Raw genomic sequence first — 24,245 nt, forward strand, 5'->3', positions numbered from 1 at the left:
TTGTGGGGTCTTTACACTTGTGACATTGCTGTGAACGTTGTAAGTGCAAACATTGGCAGGTGCAGTCAGAAGAGTCAGATCTGTGCACACCCAGGGCTGTCAGGATGGCCGAGTGGTCTAAGGCGCCAGACTCAAGAGAGCTTGATCTTCAGTGCAACTGAGACTTCTGGTCTCCTCATGGAGGCGTGGGTTCAAATCCCACTTCTGACAGGTTTCTTTTACACCCTTAAATCGTCCTGTTTTTTGCAGTGCATTCCCCACACACCACAATCTTTGCACGGACCTGTAACATATGACGAGAAATCCACCAACGATCAGGCTGGTCCCTCAATCACAATTCCATGTATTCCTGGAAGGGACACCTCAGGCACACCTTCCGTTAAATTTGCACTCCATCACACAAACTGCCGTGCTGGTTTCTCATTAAGCAGTTGATCCCATCTTTGTTGTGAGGCTCTCCTGCCACCTTTTGGGCGGAGAAGGCACTGTCCCTGCAACAACACAGGCAGACATGTTCAACAGGGCTTCCTGGTTATGTGGGAGGAGCAGATTGTCATTGGTCCCCCCTTGCGAATTTTAATTTACATAAGGAAGACAGAGAGGTAGCTGGGAGTAGGCAGTACACACGGACATTGAACTCTATCTTGTGATTTGCAGCCAATTCTAGATTGAGGCAGGAGGAAAGGAGGTGATTTGCCCAACAATGGCCATACTGGGAATTCAGCCACCCTGGGGCTCCCAGGTGAGTGTTTCAGTCCTGCGAGCCACTCATATAAATCTCGCCTGATCGAGCCTGATCGAGCGCTGAGTGAGCGTGTTTGAATCCAAGAATCAAATGCCTCTGTCTTAGGAGCAAGAATTGGCAGGCCCTCCCTTGCATCTGGGGTGGAAGTCTATGGGGTAAGTGTCCAGGACTTGCAGAGGAGTACAAGTGCCAGAAAGTGCCTGCAGTTCTCATCAGCGCCTTTTTTCTGCTCTCTGGCAGCTAGGATATCGACTGATCCCTTCCTTGCAAGAGTGAAAAAAACAACACCTTGAGAGAAAACATGACTTTGTGTGGTTCACATAGAGAGAGAGCAGCCAAATAGCCCTGCTTTGTTTCTGAAAGACGCATCAGAAATTGCTTAAAATGCCGACTGGGGAATCAGGCTCGTTGGTCTAGGGGTATGATTCTCGCTTCGGGTGCGAGAGGTCCCGGGTTCAAATCCCGGACGAGCCCATGCTGTGGAATTATTTTTAGGCTGCTTATTATATAGGGCCATTTCTTCTTTTCAATGCTATAAGACGCCGTGTATGGTGAGAAAGTTCCTTTCCCTCTACGCTATTTCCCACTTTTGGCGTATAGAATTTCAGTGCCGGACTTCTTTGCAACTGCTTTTCTGGGGTGGACCATCAGTGTAGGAAAATTAAATGCAAAGTGTTTTTCTAGTGTGATTTCAGGTATGGTTTTAAAATCGCCTTTTGGAATAAAAGTGGTCCTCGTTCCTTTCTTCCAAAGAAAGAGATCGGGTAAGGAGGGTCCAACTTTGAGCTTCATGGACATTGGCCCTTGGTCTGTGCATTCCAGCCCACTACATGCCAAGAAGATTCGTGCAAGCGTGTCTGTTTCTGTAGTGTAGTGGTTATCACGTTCGCTTTACACGCGAAAGGTCCCTGGTTCGAGACCGGGCAGAAACAGCAGCTTTCTGTTTTTCACACAGTTTGCATTTACTCTCTCAACTTATAGGAAAGCTGAGATAATGGAAGCTGTCTATCCCTCACCAGCGTGATGTACTGTGCTCCAGGGGCATCAGTGACAGCTCAAAAAGAGAAGTGACGATAGTTTGCGCTATTCGTTTGCACGTCCTTGTGTACTGAAGGTTGGGCCTACTTCATGAAAGCAAGGCATGAGAGCAGAAATGGTTTTATTGACCTCACCGAGAGCATACACCTAGAACAAACAAAATGTCTGAAGGATAGAGGCATTTTCATTTCTTGTTCGATGACGGCCATGGAAAAGACAGCAACCATATTGCAGAAGAGAGCAGCATGTGCAGTTGCTTGCTTTGGGTGAAGCATTCACTAACTCGCTGCCAATAACCCCCGGAGCCGGTGCGAAAGGCGACTCTTGTGTGCCTCGGCTCGTTGGTCTAGGGGTATGATTCTCGCTTAGGGTGCAAGAGGTCCCGGGTTCAAATCCCGGACGAGCCCTTTTTCAGAGGTAAACATACGAATCCTACTCAAAACTCACAATGCCTGACTATTTCTCATTACACTCGCCGCATTGTTGCACAAAATATTTTGAACCTCAGAAGAAACATGGATCACCATGCTTTTTCTGCCTTCATGCTTAGTCTGTGTGTGTCCCAGGTGATGCTTTCCCAAGGTGTACTTGCTGGCATTTAGGCATCAGATATTTGTCTGTCGATGCCTGCATAAGTACATTTTTAATACGTCTAATTGCAAGCATGTTGGCTGATATCTCTGCAGTTTTCACACTTGCTCCTCGCTTTCTGAGTGGCTGCTGATACAGCAGAATAGAAGTAGAGAGAATCCTTGAGAGGAACCTTGCTCTAACAGTAAAACACAGCAAGTGAGTTTCTGTAGTGTAGTGGTCATCACGTTCGCCTAACACGCGAAAGGTCCCCGGTTCGAGACCGGGCAGAAACACTGTGCATGAGCTGCTTTTATGTGCACCCTCTAAAACCTTATTATCTCAATGCAAGCTTAAGAAGAGGCGGTCCTTGAACCCAGCGAGCCGTGGGAAACTTCCTTTACTTTTGCAGGACGAAACAAATTAATCCGCATCCATCAGTGGTCGCTCTTGTGCCTAGCTTTTTTTTTGTCATGCCATGTTGTATTGTGGGGTCTTTACACTTGTGACATTGCTGTGAACGTTGTAAGTGCAAACATTGGCAGGTGCAGTCAGAAGAGTCAGATCTGTGCACACCCAGGGCTGTCAGGATGGCCGAGTGGTCTAAGGCGCCAGACTCAAGAGAGCTTGATCTTCAGTGCAACTGAGACTTCTGGTCTCCTCATGGAGGCGTGGGTTCAAATCCCACTTCTGACAGGTTTCTTTTACACCCTTAAATCGTCCTGTTTTTTGCAGTGCATTCCCCACACACCACAATCTTTGCACGGACCTGTAACATATGACGAGAAATCCACCAACGATCAGGCTGGTCCCTCAATCACAATTCCATGTATTCCTGGAAGGGACACCTCAGGCACACCTTCCGTTAAATTTGCACTCCATCACACAAACTGCCGTGCTGGTTTCTCATTAAGCAGTTGATCCCATCTTTGTTGTGAGGCTCTCCTGCCACCTTTTGGGCGGAGAAGGCACTGTCCCTGCAACAACACAGGCAGACATGTTCAACAGGGCTTCCTGGTTATGTGGGAGGAGCAGATTGTCATTGGTCCCCCCTTGCGAATTTTAATTTACATAAGGAAGACAGAGAGGTAGCTGGGAGTAGGCAGTACACACGGACATTGAACTCTATCTTGTGATTTGCAGCCAATTCTAGATTGAGGCAGGAGGAAAGGAGGTGATTTGCCCAACAATGGCCATACTGGGAATTCAGCCACCCTGGGGCTCCCAGGTGAGTGTTTCAGTCCTGCGAGCCACTCATATAAATCTCGCCTGATCGAGCCTGATCGAGCGCTGAGTGAGCGTGTTTGAATCCAAGAATCAAATGCCTCTGTCTTAGGAGCAAGAATTGGCAGGCCCTCCCTTGCATCTGGGGTGGAAGTCTATGGGGTAAGTGTCCAGGACTTGCAGAGGAGTACAAGTGCCAGAAAGTGCCTGCAGTTCTCATCAGCGCCTTTTTTCTGCTCTCTGGCAGCTAGGATATCGACTGATCCCTTCCTTGCAAGAGTGAAAAAAACAACACCTTGAGAGAAAACATGACTTTGTGTGGTTCACATAGAGAGAGAGCAGCCAAATAGCCCTGCTTTGTTTCTGAAAGACGCATCAGAAATTGCTTAAAATGCCGACTGGGGAATCAGGCTCGTTGGTCTAGGGGTATGATTCTCGCTTCGGGTGCGAGAGGTCCCGGGTTCAAATCCCGGACGAGCCCATGCTGTGGAATTATTTTTAGGCTGCTTATTATATAGGGCCATTTCTTCTTTTCAATGCTATAAGACGCCGTGTATGGTGAGAAAGTTCCTTTCCCTCTACGCTATTTCCCACTTTTGGCGTATAGAATTTCAGTGCCGGACTTCTTTGCAACTGCTTTTCTGGGGTGGACCATCAGTGTAGGAAAATTAAATGCAAAGTGTTTTTCTAGTGTGATTTCAGGTATGGTTTTAAAATCGCCTTTTGGAATAAAAGTGGTCCTCGTTCCTTTCTTCCAAAGAAAGAGATCGGGTAAGGAGGGTCCAACTTTGAGCTTCATGGACATTGGCCCTTGGTCTGTGCATTCCAGCCCACTACATGCCAAGAAGATTCGTGCAAGCGTGTCTGTTTCTGTAGTGTAGTGGTTATCACGTTCGCTTTACACGCGAAAGGTCCCTGGTTCGAGACCGGGCAGAAACAGCAGCTTTCTGTTTTTCACACAGTTTGCATTTACTTTCTCAACTTATAGGAAAGCTGAGATAATGGAAGCTGTCTATCCCTCACCAGCGTGATGTACTGTGCTCCAGGGGCATCAGTGACAGCTCAAAAAGAGAAGTGACGATAGTTTGCGCTATTCGTTTGCACGTCCTTGTGTACTGAAGGTTGGGCCTACTTCATGAAAGCAAGGCATGAGAGCAGAAATGGTTTTATTGACCTCACCGAGAGCATACACCTAGAACAAACAAAATGTCTGAAGGATAGAGGCATTTTCATTTCTTGTTCGATGACGGCCATGGAAAAGACAGCAACCATATTGCAGAAGAGAGCAGCATGTGCAGTTGCTTGCTTTGGGTGAAGCATTCACTAACTCGCTGCCAATAACCCCCGGAGCCGGTGCGAAAGGCGACTCTTGTGTGCCTCGGCTCGTTGGTCTAGGGGTATGATTCTCGCTTAGGGTGCGAGAGGTCCCGGGTTCAAATCCCGGACGAGCCCTTTTTCAGAGGTAAACATACGAATCCTACTCAAAACTCACAATGCCTGACTATTTCTCATTACACTCGCCGCATTGTTGCACAAAATATTTTGAACCTCAGAAGAAACATGGATCACCATGCTTTTTCTGCCTTCATGCTTAGTCTGTGTGTGTCCCAGGTGATGCTTTCCCAAGGTGTACTTGCTGGCATTTAGGCATCAGATATTTGTCTGTCGATGCCTGCATAAGTCAATTTTTAATACGTCTAATTGCAAGCATGTTGGCTGATATCTCTGCAGTTTTCACACTTGCTCCTCGCTTTCTGAGTGGCTGCTGATACAGCAGAATAGAAGTAGAGAGAATCCTTGAGAGGAACCTTGCTCTAACAGTAAAACACAGCAAGTGAGTTTCTGTAGTGTAGTGGTCATCACGTTCGCCTAACACGCGAAAGGTCCCCGGTTCGAGACTGTGCATGAGCTGCTTTTATGTGCACCCTCTAAAACCTTATTATCTCAATGCAAGCTTAAGAAGAGGCGGTCCTTGAACCCAGCGAGCCGTGGGAAACTTCCTTTACTTTTGCAAGACGAAACAAATTAATCCGCATCCATCAGTGGTCGCTCTTGTGCCTAGCTTTTTTTTTGTCATGCCATGTTGTATTGTGGGGTCTTTACACTTGTGACATTGCTGTGAACGTTGTAAGTGCAAACATTGGCAGGTGCAGTCAGAAGAGTCAGATCTGTGCACACCCAGGGCTGTCAGGATGGCCGAGTGGTCTAAGGCGCCAGACTCAAGAGAGCTTGATCTTCAGTGCAACTGAGACTTCTGGTCTCCTCATGGAGGCGTGGGTTCAAATCCCACTTCTGACAGGTTTCTTTTACACCCTTAAATCGTCCTGTTTTTTGCAGTGCATTCCCCACACACCACAATCTTTGCACGGACCTGTAACATATGACGAGAAATCCACCAACGATCAGGCTGGTCCCTCAATCACAATTCCATGTATTCCTGGAAGGGACACCTCAGGCACACCTTCCGTTAAATTTGCACTCCATCACACAAACTGCCGTGCTGGTTTCTCATTAAGCAGTTGATCCCATCTTTGTTGTGAGGCTCTCCTGCCACCTTTTGGGCGGAGAAGGCACTGTCCCTGCAACAACACAGGCAGACATGTTCAACAGGGCTTCCTGGTTATGTGGGAGGAGCAGATTGTCATTGGTCCCCCCTTGCGAATTTTAATTTACATAAGGAAGACAGAGAGGTAGCTGGGAGTAGGCAGTACACACGGACATTGAACTCTATCTTGTGATTTGCAGCCAATTCTAGATTGAGGCAGGAGGAAAGGAGGTGATTTGCCCAACAATGGCCATACTGGGAATTCAGCCACCCTGGGGCTCCCAGGTGAGTGTTTCAGTCCTGCGAGCCACTCATATAAATCTCGCCTGATCGAGCCTGATCGAGCGCTGAGTGAGCGTGTTTGAATCCAAGAATCAAATGCCTCTGTCTTAGGAGGAAGAATTGGCAGGCCCTCCCTTGCATCTGGGGTGGAAGTCTATGGGGTAAGTGTCCAGGACTTGCAGAGGAGTACAAGTGCCAGAAAGTGCCTGCAGTTCTCATCAGCGCCTTTTTTCTGCTCTCTGGCAGCTAGGATATCGACTGATCCCTTCCTTGCAAGAGTGAAAAAAACAACACCTTGAGAGAAAACATGACTTTGTGTGGTTCACATAGAGAGAGAGCAGCCAAATAGCCCTGCTTTGTTTCTGAAAGACGCATCAGAAATTGCTTAAAATGCCGACTGGGGAATCAGGCTCGTTGGTCTAGGGGTATGATTCTCGCTTCGGGTGCGAGAGGTCCCGGGTTCAAATCCCGGACGAGCCCATGCTGTGGAATTATTTTTAGGCTGCTTATTATATAGGGCCATTTCTTCTTTTCAATGCTATAAGACGCCGTGTATGGTGAGAAAGTTCCTTTCCCTCTACGCTATTTCCCACTTTTGGCGTATAGAATTTCAGTGCCGGACTTCTTTGCAACTGCTTTTCTGGGGTGGACCATCAGTGTAGGAAAATTAAATGCAAAGTGTTTTTCTAGTGTGATTTCAGGTATGGTTTTAAAATCGCCTTTTGGAATAAAAGTGGTCCTCGTTCCTTTCTTCCAAAGAAAGAGATCGGGTAAGGAGGGTCCAACTTTGAGCTTCATGGACATTGGCCCTTGGTCTGTGCATTCCAGCCCACTACATGCCAAGAAGATTCGTGCAAGCGTGTCTGTTTCTGTAGTGTAGTGGTTATCACGTTCGCTTTACACGCGAAAGGTCCCTGGTTCGAGACCGGGCAGAAACAGCAGCTTTCTGTTTTTCACACAGTTTGCATTTACTCTCTCAACTTATAGGAAAGCTGAGATAATGGAAGCTGTCTATCCCTCACCAGCGTGATGTACTGTGCTCCAGGGGCATCAGTGACAGCTCAAAAAGAGAAGTGACGATAGTTTGCGCTATTCGTTTGCACGTCCTTGTGTACTGAAGGTTGGGCCTACTTCATGAAAGCAAGGCATGAGAGCAGAAATGGTTTTATTGACCTCACCGAGAGCATACACCTAGAACAAACAAAATGTCTGAAGGATAGAGGCATTTTCATTTCTTGTTCGATGACGGCCATGGAAAAGACAGCAACCATATTGCAGAAGAGAGCAGCATGTGCAGTTGCTTGCTTTGGGTGAAGCATTCACTAACTCGCTGCCAATAACCCCCGGAGCCGGTGCGAAAGGCGACTCTTGTGTGCCTCGGCTCGTTGGTCTAGGGGTATGATTCTCGCTTAGGGTGCGAGAGGTCCCGGGTTCAAATCCCGGACGAGCCCTTTTTCAGAGGTAAACATACGAATCCTACTCAAAACTCACAATGCCTGACTATTTCTCATTACACTCGCCGCATTGTTGCACAAAATATTTTGAACCTCAGAAGAAACATGGATCACCATGCTTTTTCTGCCTTCATGCTTAGTCTGTGTGTGTCCCAGGTGATGCTTTCCCAAGGTGTACTTGCTGGCATTTAGGCATCAGATATTTGTCTGTCGATGCCTGCATAAGTCAATTTTTAATACGTCTAATTGCAAGCATGTTGGCTGATATCTCTGCAGTTTTCACACTTGCTCCTCGCTTTCTGAGTGGCTGCTGATACAGCAGAATAGAAGTAGAGAGAATCCTTGAGAGGAACCTTGCTCTAACAGTAAAACACAGCAAGTGAGTTTCTGTAGTGTAGTGGTCATCACGTTCGCCTAACACGCGAAAGGTCCCCGGTTCGAGACCGGGCAGAAACACTGTGCATGAGCTGCTTTTATGTGCACCCTCTAAAACCTTATTATCTCAATGCAAGCTTAAGAAGAGGCGGTCCTTGAACCCAGCGAGCCGTGGGAAACTTCCTTTACTTTTGCAAGACGAAACAAATTAATCCGCATCCATCAGTGGTCGCTCTTGTGCCTAGCTTTTTTTTTGTCATGCCATGTTGTATTGTGGGGTCTTTACACTTGTGACATTGCTGTGAACGTTGTAAGTGCAAACATTGGCAGGTGCAGTCAGAAGAGTCAGATCTGTGCACACCCAGGGCTGTCAGGATGGCCGAGTGGTCTAAGGCGCCAGACTCAAGAGAGCTTGATCTTCAGTGCAACTGAGACTTCTGGTCTCCTCATGGAGGCGTGGGTTCAAATCCCACTTCTGACAGGTTTCTTTTACACCCTTAAATCGTCCTTTTTTTGCAGTGCATTCCCCACACACCACAATCTTTGCACGGACCTGTAACATATGACGAGAAATCCACCAACGATCAGGCTGGTCCCTCAATCACAATTCCATGTATTCCTGGAAGGGACACCTCAGGCACACCTTCCGTTAAATTTGCACTCCATCACACAAACTGCCGTGCTGGTTTCTCATTAAGCAGTTGATCCCATCTTTGTTGTGAGGCTCTCCTGCCACCTTTTGGGCGGAGAAGGCACTGTCCCTGCAACAACACAGGCAGACATGTTCAACAGGGCTTCCTGGTTATGTGGGAGGAGCAGATTGTCATTGGTCCCCCCTTGCGAATTTTAATTTACATAAGGAAGACAGAGAGGTAGCTGGGAGTAGGCAGTACACACGGACATTGAACTCTATCTTGTGATTTGCAGCCAATTCTAGATTGAGGCAGGAGGAAAGGAGGTGATTTGCCCAACAATGGCCATACTGGGAATTCAGCCACCCTGGGGCTCCCAGGTGAGTGTTTCAGTCCTGCGAGCCACTCATATAAATCTCGCCTGATCGAGCCTGATCGAGCGCTGAGTGAGCGTGTTTGAATCCAAGAATCAAATGCCTCTGTCTTAGGAGCAAGAATTGGCAGGCCCTCCCTTGCATCTGGGGTGGAAGTCTATGGGGTAAGTGTCCAGGACTTGCAGAGGAGTACAAGTGCCAGAAAGTGCCTGCAGTTCTCATCAGCGCCTTTTTTCTGCTCTCTGGCAGCTAGGATATCGACTGATCCCTTCCTTGCAAGAGTGAAAAAAACAACACCTTGAGAGAAAACATGACTTTGTGTGGTTCACATAGAGAGAGAGCAGCCAAATAGCCCTGCTTTGTTTCTGAAAGACGCATCAGAAATTGCTTAAAATGCCGACTGGGGAATCAGGCTCGTTGGTCTAGGGGTATGATTCTCGCTTCGGGTGCGAGAAGTCCCGGGTTCAAATCCCGGACGAGCCCATGCTGTGGAATTATTTTTAGGCTGCTTATTATATAGGGCCATTTCTTCTTTTCAATGCTATAAGACGCCGTGTATGGTGAGAAAGTTCCTTTCCCTCTACGCTATTTCCCACTTTTGGCGTATAGAATTTCAGTGCCGGACTTCTTTGCAACTGCTTTTCTGGGGTGGACCATCAGTGTAGGAAAATTAAATGCAAAGTGTTTTTCTAGTGTGATTTCAGGTATGGTTTTAAAATCGCCTTTTGGAATAAAAGTGGTCCTCGTTCCTTTCTTCCAAAGAAAGAGATCGGGTAAGGAGGGTCCAACTTTGAGCTTCATGGACATTGGCCCTTGGTCTGTGCATTCCAGCCCACTACATGCCAAGAAGATTCGTGCAAGCCTGTCTGTTTCTGTAGTGTAGTGGTTATCACGTTCGCTTTACACGCGAAAGGTCCCTGGTTCGAGACCGGGCAGAAACAGCAGCTTTCTGTTTTTCACACAGTTTGCATTTACTCTCTCAACTTATAGGAAAGCTGAGATAATGGAAGCTGTCTATCCCTCACCAGCGTGATGTACTGTGCTCCAGGGGCATCAGTGACAGCTCAAAAAGAGAAGTGACGATAGTTTGCGCTATTCGTTTGCACGTCCTTGTGTACTGAAGGTTGGGCCTACTTCATGAAAGCAAGGCATGAGAGCAGAAATGGTTTTATTGACCTCACCGAGAGCATACACCTAGAACAAACAAAATGTCTGAAGGATAGAGGCATTTTCATTTCTTGTTCGATGACGGCCATGGAAAAGACAGCAACCATATTGCAGAAGAGAGCAGCATGTGCAGTTGCTTGCTTTGGGTGAAGCATTCACTAACTCGCTGCCAATAACCCGTGGAGCCGGTGCGAAAGGCGACTCTTGTGTGCCTCGGCTCGTTGGTCTAGGGGTATGATTCTCGCTTAGGGTGCAAGAGGTCCCGGGTTCAAATCCCGGACGAGCCCTTTTTCAGAGGTAAACATACGAATCCTACTCAAAACTCACAATGCCTGACTATTTCTCATTACACTCGCCGCATTGTTGCACAAAATATTTTGAACCTCAGAAGAAACATGGATCACCATGCTTTTTCTGCCTTCATGCTTAGTCTGTGTGTGTCCCAGGTGATGCTTTCCCAAGGTGTACTTGCTGGCATTTAGGCATCAGATATTTGTCTGTCGATGCCTGCATAAGTCAATTTTTAATACGTCTAATTGCAAGCATGTTGGCTGATATCTCTGCAGTTTTCACACTTGCTCCTCGCTTTCTGAGTGGCTGCTGATACAGCAGAATAGAAGTAGAGAGAATCCTTGAGAGGAACCTTGCTCTAACAGTAAAACACAGCAAGTGAGTTTCTGTAGTGTAGTGGTCATCACGTTCGCCTAACACGCGAAAGGTCCCCGGTTCGAGACCGGGCAGAAACACTGTGCATGAGCTGCTTTTATGTGCACCCTCTAAAACCTTATTATCTCAATGCAAGCTTAAGAAGAGGCGGTCCTTGAACCCAGCGAGCCGTGGGAAACTTCCTTTACTTTTGCAAGACGAAACAAATTAATCCGCATCCATCAGTGGTCGCTCTTGTGCCTAGCTTTTTTTTTGTCATGCCATGTTGGCTTGTGGGGTCTTTACACTTGTGACATTGCTGTGAACGTTGTAAGTGCAAACATTGGCAGGTGCAGTCAGAAGAGTCAGATCTGTGCACACCCAGGGCTGTCAGGATGGCCGAGTGGTCTAAGGCGCCAGACTCAAGAGAGCTTGATCTTCAGTGCAACTGAGACTTCTGGTCTCCTCATGGAGGCGTGGGTTCAAATCCCACTTCTGACAGGTTTCTTTTACACCCTTAAATCGTCCTGTTTTTTGCAGTGCATTCCCCACACACCACAATCTTTGCACGGACCTGTAACATATGACGAGAAATCCACCAACGATCAGGCTGGTCCCTCAATCACAATTCCATGTATTCCTGGAAGGGACACCTCAGGCACACCTTCCGTTAAATTTGCACTCCATCACACAAACTGCCGTGCTGGTTTCTCATTAAGCAGTTGATCCCATCTTTGTTGTGAGGCTCTCCTGCCACCTTTTGGGCGGAGAAGGCACTGTCCCTGCAACAACACAGGCAGACATGTTCAACAGGGCTTCCTGGTTATGTGGGAGGAGCAGATTGTCATTGGTCCCCCCTTGCGAATTTTAATTTACATAAGGAAGACAGAGAGGTAGCTGGGAGTAGGCAGTACACACGGACATTGAACTCTATCTTGTGATTTGCAGCCAATTCTAGATTGAGGCAGGAGGAAAGGAGGTGATTTGCCCAACAATGGCCATACTGGGAATTCAGCCACCCTGGGGCTCCCAGGTGAGTGTTTCAGTCCTGCGAGCCACTCATATAAATCTCGCCTGATCGAGCCTGATCGAGCGCTGAGTGAGCGTGTTTGAATCCAAGAATCAAATGCCTCTGTCTTAGGAGCAAGAATTGGCAGGCCCTCCCTTGCATCTGGGGTGGAAGTCTATGGGGTAAGTGTCCAGGACTTGCAGAGGAGTACAAGTGCCAGAAAGTGCCTGCAGTTCTCATCAGCGCCTTTTTTCTGCTCTCTGGCAGCTAGGATATCGACTGATCCCTTCCTTGCAAGAGTGAAAAAAACAACACCTTGAGAGAAAACATGACTTTGTGTGGTTCACATAGAGAGAGAGCAGCCAAATAGCCCTGCTTTGTTTCTGAAAGACGCATCAGAAATTGCTTAAAATGCCGACTGGGGAATCAGGCTCGTTGGTCTAGGGGTATGATTCTCGCTTCGGGTGCGAGAGGTCCCGGGTTCAAATCCCGGACGAGCCCATGCTGTGGAATTATTTTTAGGCTGCTTATTATATAGGGCCATTTCTTCTTTTCAATGCTATAAGACGCCGTGTATGGTGAGAAAGTTCCTTTCCCTCTACGCTATTTCCCACTTTTGGCGTATAGAATTTCAGTGCCGGACTTCTTTGCAACTGCTTTTCTGGGGTGGACCATCAGTGTAGGAAAATTAAATGCAAAGTGTTTTTCTAGTGTGATTTCAGGTATGGTTTTAAAATCGCCTTTTGGAATAAAAGTGGTCCTCGTTCCTTTCTTCCAAAGAAAGAGATCGGGTAAGGAGGGTCCAACTTTGAGCTTCATGGACATTGGCCCTTGGTCTGTGCATTCCAGCCCACTACATGCCAAGAAGATTCGTGCAAGCGTGTCTGTTTCTGTAGTGTAGTGGTTATCACGTTCGCTTTACACGCGAAAGGTCCCTGGTTTGAGACCGGGCAGAAACAGCAGCTTTCTGTTTTTCACACAGTTTGCATTTACTTTCTCAACTTATAGGAAAGCTGAGATAATGGAAGCTGTCTATCCCTCACCAGCGTGATGTACTGTGCTCCAGGGGCATCAGTGACAGCTCAAAAAGAGAAGTGACGATAGTTTGCGCTATTCGTTTGCACGTCCTTGTGTACTGAAGGTTGGGCCTACTTCATGAAAGCAAGGCATGAGAGCAGAAATGGTTTTATTGACCTCACCGAGAGCATACACCTAGAACAAACAAAATGTCTGAAGGATAGAGGCATTTTCATTTCTTGTTCGATGACGGCCATGGAAAAGACAGCAACCATATTGCAGAAGAGAGCAGCATGTGCAGTTGCTTGCTTTGGGTGAAGCATTCACTAACTCGCTGCCAATAACCCCCGGAGCCGGTGCGAAAGGCGACTCTTGTGTGCCTCGGCTCGTTGGTCTAGGGGTATGATTCTCGCTTAGGGTGCGAGAGGTCCCGGGTTCAAATCCCGGACGAGCCCTTTTTCAGAGGTAAACATACGAATCCTACTCAAAACTCACAATGCCTGACTATTTCTCATTACACTCGCCGCATTGTTGCACAAAATATTTTGAACCTCAGAAGAAACATGGATCACCATGCTTTTTCTGCCTTCATGCTTAGTCTGTGTGTGTCCCAGGTGATGCTTTCCCAAGGTGTACTTGCTGGCATTTAGGCATCAGATATTTGTCTGTCGATGCCTGCATAAGTCAATTTTTAATACGTCTAATTGCAAGCATGTTGGCTGATATCTCTGCAGTTTTCACACTTGCTCCTCGCTTTCTGAGTGGCTGCTGATACAGCAGAATAGAAGTAGAGAGAATCCTTGAGAGGAACCTTGCTCTAACAGTAAAACACAGCAAGTGAGTTTCTGTAGTGTAGTGGTCATCACGTTCGCCTAACACGCGAAAGGTCCCCGGTTCGAGACTGTGCATGAGCTGCTTTTATGTGCACCCTCTAAAACCTTATTATCTCAATGCAAGCTTAAGAAGAGGCGGTCCTTGAACCCAGCGAGCCGTGGGAAACTTCCTTTACTTTTGCAAGACGAAACAAATTAATCCGCATCCATCAGTGGTCGCTCTTGTGCCTAGCTTTTTTTTTGTCATGCCATGTTGTATTGTGGGGTCTTTACACTTGTGACATTGCTGTGAACGTTGTAAGTGCAAACATTGGCAGGTGCAGTCAGAAGAGTCAGATCTGTGCACACCCAGGGCTGTCAGGATGGCCGAGTGGTCTAAGGCGCCAGACTCAAGAGAGCTTGATCTTCAGTGCAACTGAGACTTCTGGTCTCCTCATGGAGGCGTGGGTTCAAATCCCACTTCTGACAGGTTTCTTTTACACCCTTAAATCGTCCTGTTTTTTGCAGTGCATTCCCCACACACCACAATCTTTGCACGGACCTGTAACATATGACGAGAAATCCACCAACGATCAGGCTGGTCCCTCAATCACAATTCCATGTATTCCTGGAAGGGACACCTCAGGCACACCTTCCGTTAAATTTGCACTCCATCACACAAACTGCCGTGCTGGTTTCTCATTAAGCAGTTGATCCCATCTTTGTTGTGAGGCTCTCCTGCCACCTTTTGGGCGGAGAAGGCACTGTCCCTGCAACAACACAGGCAGACATGTTCAACAGGGCTTCCTGGTTATGTGGGAGGAGCAGATTGTCATTGGTCCCCCCTTGCGAATTTTAATTTACATAAGGAAGACAGAGAGGTAGCTGGGAGTAGGCAGTACACACGGACATTGAACTCTATCTTGTGATTTGCAGCCAATTCTAGATTGAGGCAGGAGGAAAGGAGGTGATTTGCCCAACAATGGCCATACTGGGAATTCAGCCACCCTGGGGCTCCCAGGTGAGTGTTTCAGTCCTGCGAGCCACTCATATAAATCTCGCCTGATCGAGCCTGATCGAGCGCTGAGTGAGCGTGTTTGAATCCAAGAATCAAATGCCTCTGTCTTAGGAGGAAGAATTGGCAGGCCCTCCCTTGCATCTGGGGTGGAAGTCTATGGGGTAAGTGTCCAGGACTTGCAGAGGAGTACAAGTGCCAGAAAGTGCCTGCAGTTCTCATCAGCGCCTTTTTTCTGCTCTCTGGCAGCTAGGATATCGACTGATCCCTTCCTTGCAAGAGTGAAAAAAACAACACCTTGAGAGAAAACATGACTTTGTGTGGTTCACATAGAGAGAGAGCAGCCAAATAGCCCTGCTTTGTTTCTGAAAGACGCATCAGAAATTGCTTAAAATGCCGACTGGGGAATCAGGCTCGTTGGTCTAGGGGTATGATTCTCGCTTCGGGTGCGAGAGGTCCCGGGTTCAAATCCCGGACGAGCCCATGCTGTGGAATTATTTTTAGGCTGCTTATTATATAGGGCCATTTCTTCTTTTCAATGCTATAAGACGCCGTGTATGGTGAGAAAGTTCCTTTCCCTCTACGCTATTTCCCACTTTTGGCGTATAGAATTTCAGTGCCGGACTTCTTTGCAACTGCTTTTCTGGGGTGGACCATCAGTGTAGGAAAATTAAATGCAAAGTGTTTTTCTAGTGTGATTTCAGGTATGGTTTTAAAATCGCCTTTTGGAATAAAAGTGGTCCTCGTTCCTTTCTTCCAAAGAAAGAGATCGGGTAAGGAGGGTCCAACTTTGAGCTTCATGGACATTGGCCCTTGGTCTGTGCATTCCAGCCCACTACATGCCAAGAAGATTCGTGCAAGCGTGTCTGTTTCTGTAGTGTAGTGGTTATCACGTTCGCTTTACACGCGAAAGGTCCCTGGTTCGAGACCGGGCAGAAACAGCAGCTTTCTGTTTTTCACACAGTTTGCATTTACTCTCTCAACTTATAGGAAAGCTGAGATAATGGAAGCTGTCTATCCCTCACCAGCGTGATGTACTGTGCTCCAGGGGCATCAGTGACAGCTCAAAAAGAGAAGTGACGATAGTTTGCGCTATTCGTTTGCACGTCCTTGTGTACTGAAGGTTGGGCCTACTTCATGAAAGCAAGGCATGAGAGCAGAAATGGTTTTATTGACCTCACCGAGAGCATACACCTAGAACAAACAAAATGTCTGAAGGATAGAGGCATTTTCATTTCTTGTTCGATGACGGCCATGGAAAAGACAGCAACCATATTGCAGAAGAGAGCAGCATGTGCAGTTGCTTGCTTTGGGTGAAGCATTCACTAACTCGCTGCCAATAACCCCCGGAGCCGGTGCGAAAGGCGACTCTTGTGTGCCTCGGCTCGTTGGTCTAGGGGTATGATTCTCGCTTAGGGTGCGAGAGGTCCCGGGTTCAAATCCCGGACGAGCCCTTTTTCAGAGGTAAACATACGAATCCTACTCAAAACTCACAATGCCTGACTATTTCTCATTACACTCGCCGCATTGTTGCACAAAATATTTTGAACCTCAGAAGAAACATGGATCACCATGCTTTTTCTGCCTTCATGCTTAGTCTGTGTGTGTCCCAGGTGATGCTTTCCCAAGGTGTACTTGCTGGCATTTAGGCATCAGATATTTGTCTGTCGATGCCTGCATAAGTCAATTTTTAATACGTCTAATTGCAAGCATGTTGGCTGATATCTCTGCAGTTTTCACACTTGCTCCTCGCTTTCTGAGTGGCTGCTGATACAGCAGAATAGAAGTAGAGAGAATCCTTGAGAGGAACCTTGCTCTAACAGTAAAACACAGCAAGTGAGTTTCTGTAGTGTAGTGGTCATCACGTTCGCCTAACACGCGAAAGGTCCCCGGTTCGAGACCGGGCAGAAACACTGTGCATGAGCTGCTTTTATGTGCAACCTTCTAAAACCTTATTATCTCAATGCAAGCTTAAGAAGAGGCGGTCCTTGAACCCAGCGAGCCGTGGGAAACTTCCTTTACTTTTGCAAGACGAAACAAATTAATCCGCATCCATCAGTGGTCGCTCTTGTGCCTAGCTTTTTTTTTGTCATGCCATGTTGTATTGTGGGGTCTTTACACTTGTGACATTGCTGTGAACGTTGTAAGTGCAAACATTGGCAGGTGCAGTCAGAAGAGTCAGATCTGTGCACACCCAGGGCTGTCAGGATGGCCGAGTGGTCTAAGGCGCCAGACTCAAGAGAGTTGGATCTTCAGTGCAACTGAGACTTCTGGTCTCCTCATGGAGGCGTGGGTTCAAATCCCACTTCTGACAGGTTTCTTTTACACCCTTAAATCGTCCTTTTTTTTGCAGTGCATTCCCCACACACCACAATCTTTGCACGGACCTGTAACATATGACGAGAAATCCACCAACGATCAGGCTGGTCCCTCAATCACAATTCCATGTATTCCTGGAAGGGACACCTCAGGCACACCTTCCGTTAAATTTGCACTCCATCACACAAACTGCCGTGCTGGTTTCTCATTAAGCAGTTGATCCCATCTTTGTTGTGAGGCTCTCCTGCCACCTTTTGGGCGGAGAAGGCACTGTCCCTGCAACAACACAGGCAGACATGTTCAACAGGGCTTCCTGGTTATGTGGGAGGAGCAGATTGTCATTGGTCCCCCCTTGCGAATTTTAATTTACATAAGGAAGACAGAGAGGTAGCTGGGAGTAGGCAGTACACACGGACATTGAACTCTATCTTGTGATTTGCAGCCAATTCTAGATTGAGGCAGGAGGAAAGGAGGTGATTTGCCCAACAATGGCCATACTGGGAATTCAGCCACCCTGGGGCTCCCAGGTGAGTGTTTCAGTCCTGCGAGCCACTCATATAAATCTCGCCTGATCGAGCCTGATCGAGCGCTGAGTGAGCGTGTTTGAATCCAAGAATCAAATGCCTCTGTCTTAGGAGCAAGAATTGGCAGGCCCTCCCTTGCATCTGGGGTGGAAGTCTATGGGGTAAGTGTCCAGGACTTGCAGAGGAGTACAAGTGCCAGAAAGTGCCTGCAGTTCTCATCAGCGCCTTTTTTCTGCTCTCTGGCAGCTAGGATATCGACTGATCCCTTCCTTGCAAGAGTGAAAAAAACAACACCTTGAGAGAAAACATGACTTTGTGTGGTTCACATAGAGAGAGAGCAGCCAAATAGCCCTGCTTTGTTTCTGAAAGACGCATCAGAAATTGCTTAAAATGCCGACTGGGGAATCAGGCTCGTTGGTCTAGGGGTATGATTCTCGCTTCGGGTGCGTGAGGTCCCGGGTTCAAATCCCGGACGAGCCCATGCTGTGGAATTATTTTTAGGCTGCTTATTATATAGGGCCATTTCTTCTTTTCAATGCTATAAGACGCCGTGTATGGTGAGAAAGTTCCTTTCCCTCTACGCTATTTCCCACTTTTGGCGTATAGAATTTCAGTGCCGGACTTCTTTGCAACTGCTTTTCTGGGGTGGACCATCAGTGTAGGAAAATTAAATGCAAAGTGTTTTTCTAGTGTGATTTCAGGTATGGTTTTAAAATCGCCTTTTGGAATAAAAGTGGTCCTCGTTCCTTTCTTCCAAAGAAAGAGATCGGGTAAGGAGGGTCCAACTTTGAGCTTCATGGACATTGGCCCTTGGTCTGTGCATTCCAGCCCACTACATGCCAAGAAGATTCGTGCAAGCGTGTCTGTTTCTGTAGTGTAGTGGTTATCACGTTCGCTTTACACGCGAAAGGTCCCTGGTTCGAGACCGGGCAGAAACAGCAGCTTTCTGTTTTTCACACAGTTTGCATTTACTTTCTCAACTTATAGGAAAGCTGAGATAATGGAAGCTGTCTATCCCTCACCAGCGTGATGTACTGTGCTCCAGGGGCATCAGTGACAGCTCAAAAAGAGAAGTGACGATAGTTTGCGCTATTCGTTTGCACGTCCTTGTGTACTGAAGGTTGGGCCTACTTCATGAAAGCAAGGCATGAGAGCAGAAATGGTTTTATTGACCTCACCGAGAGCATACACCTAGAACAAACAAAATGTCTGAAGGATAGAGGCATTTTCATTTCTTGTTCGATGACGGCCATGGAAAAGACAGCAACCATATTGCAGAAGAGAGCAGCATGTGCAGTTGCTTGCTTTGGGTGAAGCATTCACTAACTCGCTGCCAATAACCCCCGGAGCCGGTGCGAAAGGCGACTCTTGTGTGCCTCGGCTCGTTGGTCTAGGGGTATGATTCTCGCTTAGGGTGCGAGAGGTCCCGGGTTCAAATCCCGGACGAGCCCTTTTTCAGAGGTAAACATACGAATCCTACTCAAAACTCACAATGCCTGACTATTTCTCATTACACTCGCCGCATTGTTGCACAAAATATTTTGAACCTCAGAAGAAACATGGATCACCATGCTTTTTCTGCCTTCATGCTTAGTCTGTGTGTGTCCCAGGTGATGCTTTCCCAAGGTGTACTTGCTGGCATTTAGGCATCAGATATTTGTCTGTCGATGCCTGCATAAGTCAATTTTTAATACGTCTAATTGCAAGCATGTTGGCTGATATCTCTGCAGTTTTCACACTTGCTCCTCGCTTTCTGAGTGGCTGCTGATACAGCAGAATAGAAGTAGAGAGAATCCTTGAGAGGAACCTTGCTCTAACAGTAAAACACAGCAAGTGAGTTTCTGTAGTGTAGTGGTCATCACGTTCGCCTAACACGCGAAAGGTCCCCGGTTCGAGACTGTGCATGAGCTGCTTTTATGTGCACCCTCTAAAACCTTATTATCTCAATGCAAGCTTAAGAAGAGGCGGTCCTTGAACCCAGCGAGCCGTGGGAAACTTCCTTTACTTTTGCAAGACGAAACAAATTAATCCGCATCCATCAGTGGTCGCTCTTGTGCCTAGCTTTTTTTTTGTCATGCCATGTTGTATTGTGGGGTCTTTACACTTGTGACATTGCTGTGAACGTTGTAAGTGCAAACATTGGCAGGTGCAGTCAGAAGAGTCAGATCTGTGCACACCCAGGACTGTCAGGATGGCCGAGTGGTCTAAGGCGCCAGACTCAAGAGAGCTTGATCTTCAGTGCAACTGAGACTTCTGGTCTCCTCATGGAGGCGTGGGTTCAAATCCCACTTCTGACAGGTTTCTTTTACACCCTTAAATCGTCCTGTTTTTTGCAGTGCATTCCCCACACACCACAATCTTTGCACGGACCTGTAACATATGACGAGAAATCCACCAACGATCAGGCTGGTCCCTCAATCACAATTCCATGTATTCCTGGAAGGGACACCTCAGGCACACCTTCCGTTAAATTTGCACTCCATCACACAAACTGCCGTGCTGGTTTCTCATTAAGCAGTTGATCCCATCTTTGTTGTGAGGCTCTCCTGCCACCTTTTGGGCGGAGAAGGCACTGTCCCTGCAACAACACAGGCAGACATGTTCAACAGGGCTTCCTGGTTATGTGGGAGGAGCAGATTGTCATTGGTCCCCCCTTGCGAATTTTAATTTACATAAGGAAGACAGAGAGGTAGCTGGGAGTAGGCAGTACACACGGACATTGAACTCTATCTTGTGATTTGCAGCCAATTCTAGATTGAGGCAGGAGGAAAGGAGGTGATTTGCCCAACAATGGCCATACTGGGAATTCAGCCACCCTGGGGCTCCCAGGTGAGTGTTTCAGTCCTGCGAGCCACTCATATAAATCTCGCCTGATCGAGCCTGATCGAGCGCTGAGTGAGCGTGTTTGAATCCAAGAATCAAATGCCTCTGTCTTAGGAGGAAGAATTGGCAGGCCCTCCCTTGCATCTGGGGTGGAAGTCTATGGGGTAAGTGTCCAGGACTTGCAGAGGAGTACAAGTGCCAGAAAGTGCCTGCAGTTCTCATCAGCGCCTTTTTTCTGCTCTCTGGCAGCTAGGATATCGACTGATCCCTTCCTTGCAAGAGTGAAAAAAACAACACCTTGAGAGAAAACATGACTTTGTGTGGTTCACATAGAGAGAGAGCAGCCAAATAGCCCTGCTTTGTTTCTGAAAGACGCATCAGAAATTGCTTAAAATGCCGACTGGGGAATCAGGCTCGTTGGTCTAGGGGTATGATTCTCGCTTCGGGTGCGAGAGGTCCCGGGTTCAAATCCCGGACGAGCCCATGCTGTGGAATTATTTTTAGGCTGCTTATTATATAGGGCCATTTCTTCTTTTCAATGCTATAAGACGCCGTGTATGGTGAGAAAGTTCCTTTCCCTCTACGCTATTTCCCACTTTTGGCGTATAGAATTTCAGTGCCGGACTTCTTTGCAACTGCTTTTCTGGGGTGGACCATCAGTGTAGGAAAATTAAATGCAAAGTGTTTTTCTAGTGTGATTTCAGGTATGGTTTTAAAATCGCCTTTTGGAATAAAAGTGGTCCTCGTTCCTTTCTTCCAAAGAAAGAGATCGGGTAAGGAGGGTCCAACTTTGAGCTTCATGGACATTGGCCCTTGGTCTGTGCATTCCAGCCCACTACATGCCAAGAAGATTCGTGCAAGCGTGTCTGTTTCTGTAGTGTAGTGGTTATCACGTTCGCTTTACACGCGAAAGGTCCCTGGTTCGAGACCGGGCAGAAACAGCAGCTTTCTGTTTTTCACACAGTTTGCATTTACTCTCTCAACTTATAGGAAAGCTGAGATAATGGAAGCTGTCTATCCCTCACCAGCGTGATGTACTGTGCTCCAGGGGCATCAGTGACAGCTCAAAAAGAGAAGTGACGATAGTTTGCGCTATTCGTTTGCACGTCCTTGTGTACTGAAGGTTGGGCCTACTTCATGAAAGCAAGGCATGAGAGCAGAAATGGTTTTATTGACCTCACCGAGAGCATACACCTAGAACAAACAAAATGTCTGAAGGATAGAGGCATTTTCATTTCTTGTTCGATGACGGCCATGGAAAAGACAGCAACCATATTGCAGAAGAGAGCAGCATGTGCAGTTGCTTGCTTTGGGTGAAGCATTCACTAACTCGCTGCCAATAACCCCCGGAGCCGGTGCGAAAGGCGACTCTTGTGTGCCTCGGCTCGTTGGTCTAGGGGTATGATTCTCGCTTAGGGTGCGAGAGGTCCCGGGTTCAAATCCCGGACGAGCCCTTTTTCAGAGGTAAACATACGAATCCTACTCAAAACTCACAATGCCTGACTATTTCTCATTACACTCGCCGCATTGTTGCACAAAATATTTTGAACCTCAGAAGAAACATGGATCACCATGCTTTTTCTGCCTTCATGCTTAGTCTGTGTGTGTCCCAGGTGATGCTTTCCCAAGGTGTACTTGCTGGCATTTAGGCATCAGATATTTGTCTGTCGATGCCTGCATAAGTCAATTTTTAATACGTCTAATTGCAAGCATGTTGGCTGATATCTCTGCAGTTTTCACACTTGCTCCTCGCTTTCTGAGTGGCTGCTGATACAGCAGAATAGAAGTAGAGAGAATCCTTGAGAGGAACCTTGCTCTAACAGTAAAACACAGCAAGTGAGTTTCTGTAGTGTAGTGGTCATCACGTTCGCCTAACACGCGAAAGGTCCCCGGTTCGAGACCGGGCAGAAACACTGTGCATGAGCTGCTTTTATGTGCACCCTCTAAAACCTTATTATCTCAATGCAAGCTTAAGAAGAGGCGGTCCTTGAACCCAGCGAGCCGTGGGAAACTTCCTTTACTTTTGCAAGACGAAACAAATTAATCCGCATCCATCAGTGGTCGCTCTTGTGCCTAGCTTTTTTTTTGTCATGCCATGTTGTATTGTGGGGTCTTTACACTTGTGACATTGCTGTGAACGTTGTAAGTGCAAACATTGGCAGGTGCAGTCAGAAGAGTCAGATCTGTGCACACCCAGGGCTGTCAGGATGGCCGAGTGGTCTAAGGTGCCAGACTCAAGAGAGCTTGATCTTCAGTGCAACTGAGACTTCTGGTCTCCTCATGGAGGCGTGGGTTCAAATCCCACTTCTGACAGGTTTCTTTTACACCCTTAAATCGTCCTGTTTTTTGCAGTGCATTCCCCACACACCACAATCTTTGCACGGACCTGTAACATATGACGAGAAATCCACCAACGATCAGGCTGGTCCCTCAATCACAATTCCATGTATTCCTGGAAGGGACACCTCAGGCACACCTTCCGTTAAATTTGCACTCCATCACACAAACTGCCGTGCTGGTTTCTCATTAAGCAGTTGATCCCATCTTTGTTGTGAGGCTCTCCTGCCACCTTTTGGGCGGAGAAGGCACTGTCCCTGCAACAACACAGGCAGACATGTTCAACAGGGCTTCCTGGTTATGTGGGAGGAGCAGATTGTCATTGGTCCCCCCTTGCGAATTTTAATTTACATAAGGAAGACAGAGAGGTAGCTGGGAGTAGGCAGTACACACGGACATTGAACTCTATCTTGTGATTTGCAGCCAATTCTAGATTGAGGCAGGAGGAAAGGAGGTGATTTGCCCAACAATGGCCATACTGGGAATTCAGCCACCCTGGGGCTCCCAGGTGAGTGTTTCAGTCCTGCGAGCCACTCATATAAATCTCGCCTGATCGAGCCTGATCGAGCGCTGAGTGAGCGTGTTTGAATCCAAGAATCAAATGCCTCTGTCTTAGGAGCAAGAATTGGCAGGCCCTCCCTTGCATCTGGGGTGGAAGTCTATGGGGTAAGTGTCCAGGACTTGCAGAGGAGTACAAGTGCCAGAAAGTGCCTGCAGTTCTCATCAGCGCCTTTTTTCTGCTCTCTGGCAGCTAGGATATCGACTGATCCCTTCCTTGCAAGAGTGAAAAAAACAACACCTTGAGAGAAAACATGACTTTGTGTGGTTCACATAGAGAGAGAGCAGCCAAATAGCCCTGCTTTGTTTCTGAAAGACGCATCAGAAATTGCTTAAAATGCCGACTGGGGAATCAGGCTCGTTGATCTAGGGGTATGATTCTCGCTTCGGGTGCGAGAGGTCCCGGGTTCAAATCCCGGACGAGCCCATGCTGTGGAATTATTTTTAGGCTGCTTATTATATAGGGCCATTTCTTCTTTTCAATGCTATAAGACGCCGTGTATGGTGAGAAAGTTCCTTTCCCTCTACGCTATTTCCCACTTTTGGCGTATAGAATTTCAGTGCCGGACTTCTTTGCAACTGCTTTTCTGGGGTGGACCATCAGTGTAGGAAAATTAAATGCAAAGTGTTTTTCTAGTGTGATTTCAGGTATGGTTTTAAAATCGCCTTTTGGAATAAAAGTGGTCCTCGTTCCTTTCTTCCAAAGAAAGAGATCGGGTAAGGAGGGTCCAACTTTGAGCTTCATGGACATTGGCCCTTGGTCTGTGCATTCCAGCCCAC

General features: G+C 47.3%; 35 non-coding genes across 35 annotated transcripts; all 35 read left to right on the forward strand.

Annotated features, from left to right (window-relative positions):
• Positions 1-98: 98 nt before the first annotated feature.
• TRNAL-CAA (transfer RNA leucine (anticodon CAA)) lies at positions 99-210 on the forward strand. Its single transcript has 2 exons — positions 99-136; positions 165-210. It is a non-coding gene; the product is annotated as a tRNA-Leu (tRNA).
• Positions 211-1,147: 937 nt separating this feature from the next.
• TRNAP-CGG (transfer RNA proline (anticodon CGG)) lies at positions 1,148-1,219 on the forward strand. The gene has a single exon. It is a non-coding gene; the product is annotated as a tRNA-Pro (tRNA).
• Positions 1,220-1,604: 385 nt separating this feature from the next.
• TRNAV-UAC (transfer RNA valine (anticodon UAC)) lies at positions 1,605-1,677 on the forward strand. The gene has a single exon. It is a non-coding gene; the product is annotated as a tRNA-Val (tRNA).
• Positions 1,678-2,576: 899 nt separating this feature from the next.
• TRNAV-AAC (transfer RNA valine (anticodon AAC)) lies at positions 2,577-2,649 on the forward strand. The gene has a single exon. It is a non-coding gene; the product is annotated as a tRNA-Val (tRNA).
• Positions 2,650-2,937: 288 nt separating this feature from the next.
• TRNAL-CAA (transfer RNA leucine (anticodon CAA)) lies at positions 2,938-3,049 on the forward strand. The gene is made up of 2 exons: positions 2,938-2,975; positions 3,004-3,049. It is a non-coding gene; the product is annotated as a tRNA-Leu (tRNA).
• A 937-nt stretch (positions 3,050-3,986) lies between these two features.
• On the forward strand, positions 3,987-4,058 carry TRNAP-CGG (transfer RNA proline (anticodon CGG)). The gene has a single exon. It is a non-coding gene; the product is annotated as a tRNA-Pro (tRNA).
• Positions 4,059-4,443: 385 nt separating this feature from the next.
• On the forward strand, positions 4,444-4,516 carry TRNAV-UAC (transfer RNA valine (anticodon UAC)). Its single transcript has one exon. It is a non-coding gene; the product is annotated as a tRNA-Val (tRNA).
• A 441-nt stretch (positions 4,517-4,957) lies between these two features.
• TRNAP-AGG (transfer RNA proline (anticodon AGG)) lies at positions 4,958-5,029 on the forward strand. Its single transcript has one exon. It is a non-coding gene; the product is annotated as a tRNA-Pro (tRNA).
• Positions 5,030-5,763: 734 nt separating this feature from the next.
• On the forward strand, positions 5,764-5,875 carry TRNAL-CAA (transfer RNA leucine (anticodon CAA)). Its single transcript has 2 exons — positions 5,764-5,801; positions 5,830-5,875. It is a non-coding gene; the product is annotated as a tRNA-Leu (tRNA).
• A 937-nt stretch (positions 5,876-6,812) lies between these two features.
• On the forward strand, positions 6,813-6,884 carry TRNAP-CGG (transfer RNA proline (anticodon CGG)). Its single transcript has one exon. It is a non-coding gene; the product is annotated as a tRNA-Pro (tRNA).
• A 385-nt stretch (positions 6,885-7,269) lies between these two features.
• On the forward strand, positions 7,270-7,342 carry TRNAV-UAC (transfer RNA valine (anticodon UAC)). Its single transcript has one exon. It is a non-coding gene; the product is annotated as a tRNA-Val (tRNA).
• Positions 7,343-7,783: 441 nt separating this feature from the next.
• On the forward strand, positions 7,784-7,855 carry TRNAP-AGG (transfer RNA proline (anticodon AGG)). The gene has a single exon. It is a non-coding gene; the product is annotated as a tRNA-Pro (tRNA).
• Positions 7,856-8,241: 386 nt separating this feature from the next.
• TRNAV-AAC (transfer RNA valine (anticodon AAC)) lies at positions 8,242-8,314 on the forward strand. Its single transcript has one exon. It is a non-coding gene; the product is annotated as a tRNA-Val (tRNA).
• Positions 8,315-8,602: 288 nt separating this feature from the next.
• TRNAL-CAA (transfer RNA leucine (anticodon CAA)) lies at positions 8,603-8,714 on the forward strand. Its single transcript has 2 exons — positions 8,603-8,640; positions 8,669-8,714. It is a non-coding gene; the product is annotated as a tRNA-Leu (tRNA).
• A 936-nt stretch (positions 8,715-9,650) lies between these two features.
• TRNAP-CGG (transfer RNA proline (anticodon CGG)) lies at positions 9,651-9,722 on the forward strand. Its single transcript has one exon. It is a non-coding gene; the product is annotated as a tRNA-Pro (tRNA).
• A 385-nt stretch (positions 9,723-10,107) lies between these two features.
• On the forward strand, positions 10,108-10,180 carry TRNAV-UAC (transfer RNA valine (anticodon UAC)). The gene has a single exon. It is a non-coding gene; the product is annotated as a tRNA-Val (tRNA).
• Positions 10,181-11,079: 899 nt separating this feature from the next.
• On the forward strand, positions 11,080-11,152 carry TRNAV-AAC (transfer RNA valine (anticodon AAC)). Its single transcript has one exon. It is a non-coding gene; the product is annotated as a tRNA-Val (tRNA).
• A 288-nt stretch (positions 11,153-11,440) lies between these two features.
• TRNAL-CAA (transfer RNA leucine (anticodon CAA)) lies at positions 11,441-11,552 on the forward strand. Its single transcript has 2 exons — positions 11,441-11,478; positions 11,507-11,552. It is a non-coding gene; the product is annotated as a tRNA-Leu (tRNA).
• Positions 11,553-12,489: 937 nt separating this feature from the next.
• On the forward strand, positions 12,490-12,561 carry TRNAP-CGG (transfer RNA proline (anticodon CGG)). Its single transcript has one exon. It is a non-coding gene; the product is annotated as a tRNA-Pro (tRNA).
• A 385-nt stretch (positions 12,562-12,946) lies between these two features.
• On the forward strand, positions 12,947-13,019 carry TRNAV-UAC (transfer RNA valine (anticodon UAC)). The gene has a single exon. It is a non-coding gene; the product is annotated as a tRNA-Val (tRNA).
• Positions 13,020-13,460: 441 nt separating this feature from the next.
• On the forward strand, positions 13,461-13,532 carry TRNAP-AGG (transfer RNA proline (anticodon AGG)). Its single transcript has one exon. It is a non-coding gene; the product is annotated as a tRNA-Pro (tRNA).
• Positions 13,533-14,266: 734 nt separating this feature from the next.
• On the forward strand, positions 14,267-14,378 carry TRNAL-CAA (transfer RNA leucine (anticodon CAA)). Its single transcript has 2 exons — positions 14,267-14,304; positions 14,333-14,378. It is a non-coding gene; the product is annotated as a tRNA-Leu (tRNA).
• Positions 14,379-15,315: 937 nt separating this feature from the next.
• TRNAP-CGG (transfer RNA proline (anticodon CGG)) lies at positions 15,316-15,387 on the forward strand. Its single transcript has one exon. It is a non-coding gene; the product is annotated as a tRNA-Pro (tRNA).
• A 385-nt stretch (positions 15,388-15,772) lies between these two features.
• TRNAV-UAC (transfer RNA valine (anticodon UAC)) lies at positions 15,773-15,845 on the forward strand. Its single transcript has one exon. It is a non-coding gene; the product is annotated as a tRNA-Val (tRNA).
• Positions 15,846-16,286: 441 nt separating this feature from the next.
• TRNAP-AGG (transfer RNA proline (anticodon AGG)) lies at positions 16,287-16,358 on the forward strand. The gene has a single exon. It is a non-coding gene; the product is annotated as a tRNA-Pro (tRNA).
• Positions 16,359-16,744: 386 nt separating this feature from the next.
• On the forward strand, positions 16,745-16,817 carry TRNAV-AAC (transfer RNA valine (anticodon AAC)). Its single transcript has one exon. It is a non-coding gene; the product is annotated as a tRNA-Val (tRNA).
• Positions 16,818-17,106: 289 nt separating this feature from the next.
• Positions 17,107-17,218, forward strand: TRNAL-CAA (transfer RNA leucine (anticodon CAA)). The gene is made up of 2 exons: positions 17,107-17,144; positions 17,173-17,218. It is a non-coding gene; the product is annotated as a tRNA-Leu (tRNA).
• A 1,394-nt stretch (positions 17,219-18,612) lies between these two features.
• On the forward strand, positions 18,613-18,685 carry TRNAV-UAC (transfer RNA valine (anticodon UAC)). Its single transcript has one exon. It is a non-coding gene; the product is annotated as a tRNA-Val (tRNA).
• A 441-nt stretch (positions 18,686-19,126) lies between these two features.
• TRNAP-AGG (transfer RNA proline (anticodon AGG)) lies at positions 19,127-19,198 on the forward strand. The gene has a single exon. It is a non-coding gene; the product is annotated as a tRNA-Pro (tRNA).
• Positions 19,199-19,932: 734 nt separating this feature from the next.
• On the forward strand, positions 19,933-20,044 carry TRNAL-CAA (transfer RNA leucine (anticodon CAA)). Its single transcript has 2 exons — positions 19,933-19,970; positions 19,999-20,044. It is a non-coding gene; the product is annotated as a tRNA-Leu (tRNA).
• A 937-nt stretch (positions 20,045-20,981) lies between these two features.
• On the forward strand, positions 20,982-21,053 carry TRNAP-CGG (transfer RNA proline (anticodon CGG)). The gene has a single exon. It is a non-coding gene; the product is annotated as a tRNA-Pro (tRNA).
• A 385-nt stretch (positions 21,054-21,438) lies between these two features.
• TRNAV-UAC (transfer RNA valine (anticodon UAC)) lies at positions 21,439-21,511 on the forward strand. The gene has a single exon. It is a non-coding gene; the product is annotated as a tRNA-Val (tRNA).
• Positions 21,512-21,952: 441 nt separating this feature from the next.
• Positions 21,953-22,024, forward strand: TRNAP-AGG (transfer RNA proline (anticodon AGG)). Its single transcript has one exon. It is a non-coding gene; the product is annotated as a tRNA-Pro (tRNA).
• Positions 22,025-22,410: 386 nt separating this feature from the next.
• Positions 22,411-22,483, forward strand: TRNAV-AAC (transfer RNA valine (anticodon AAC)). The gene has a single exon. It is a non-coding gene; the product is annotated as a tRNA-Val (tRNA).
• Positions 22,484-23,820: 1,337 nt separating this feature from the next.
• Positions 23,821-23,892, forward strand: TRNAP-CGG (transfer RNA proline (anticodon CGG)). Its single transcript has one exon. It is a non-coding gene; the product is annotated as a tRNA-Pro (tRNA).
• Positions 23,893-24,245: the final 353 nt, after the last annotated feature.

Source organism: Triturus cristatus, chromosome 10 (genome assembly GCF_964204655.1).
Source record: "Triturus cristatus chromosome 10, aTriCri1.1, whole genome shotgun sequence".
Classification (NCBI taxonomy): domain Eukaryota; kingdom Metazoa; phylum Chordata; class Amphibia; order Caudata; family Salamandridae; genus Triturus; species Triturus cristatus.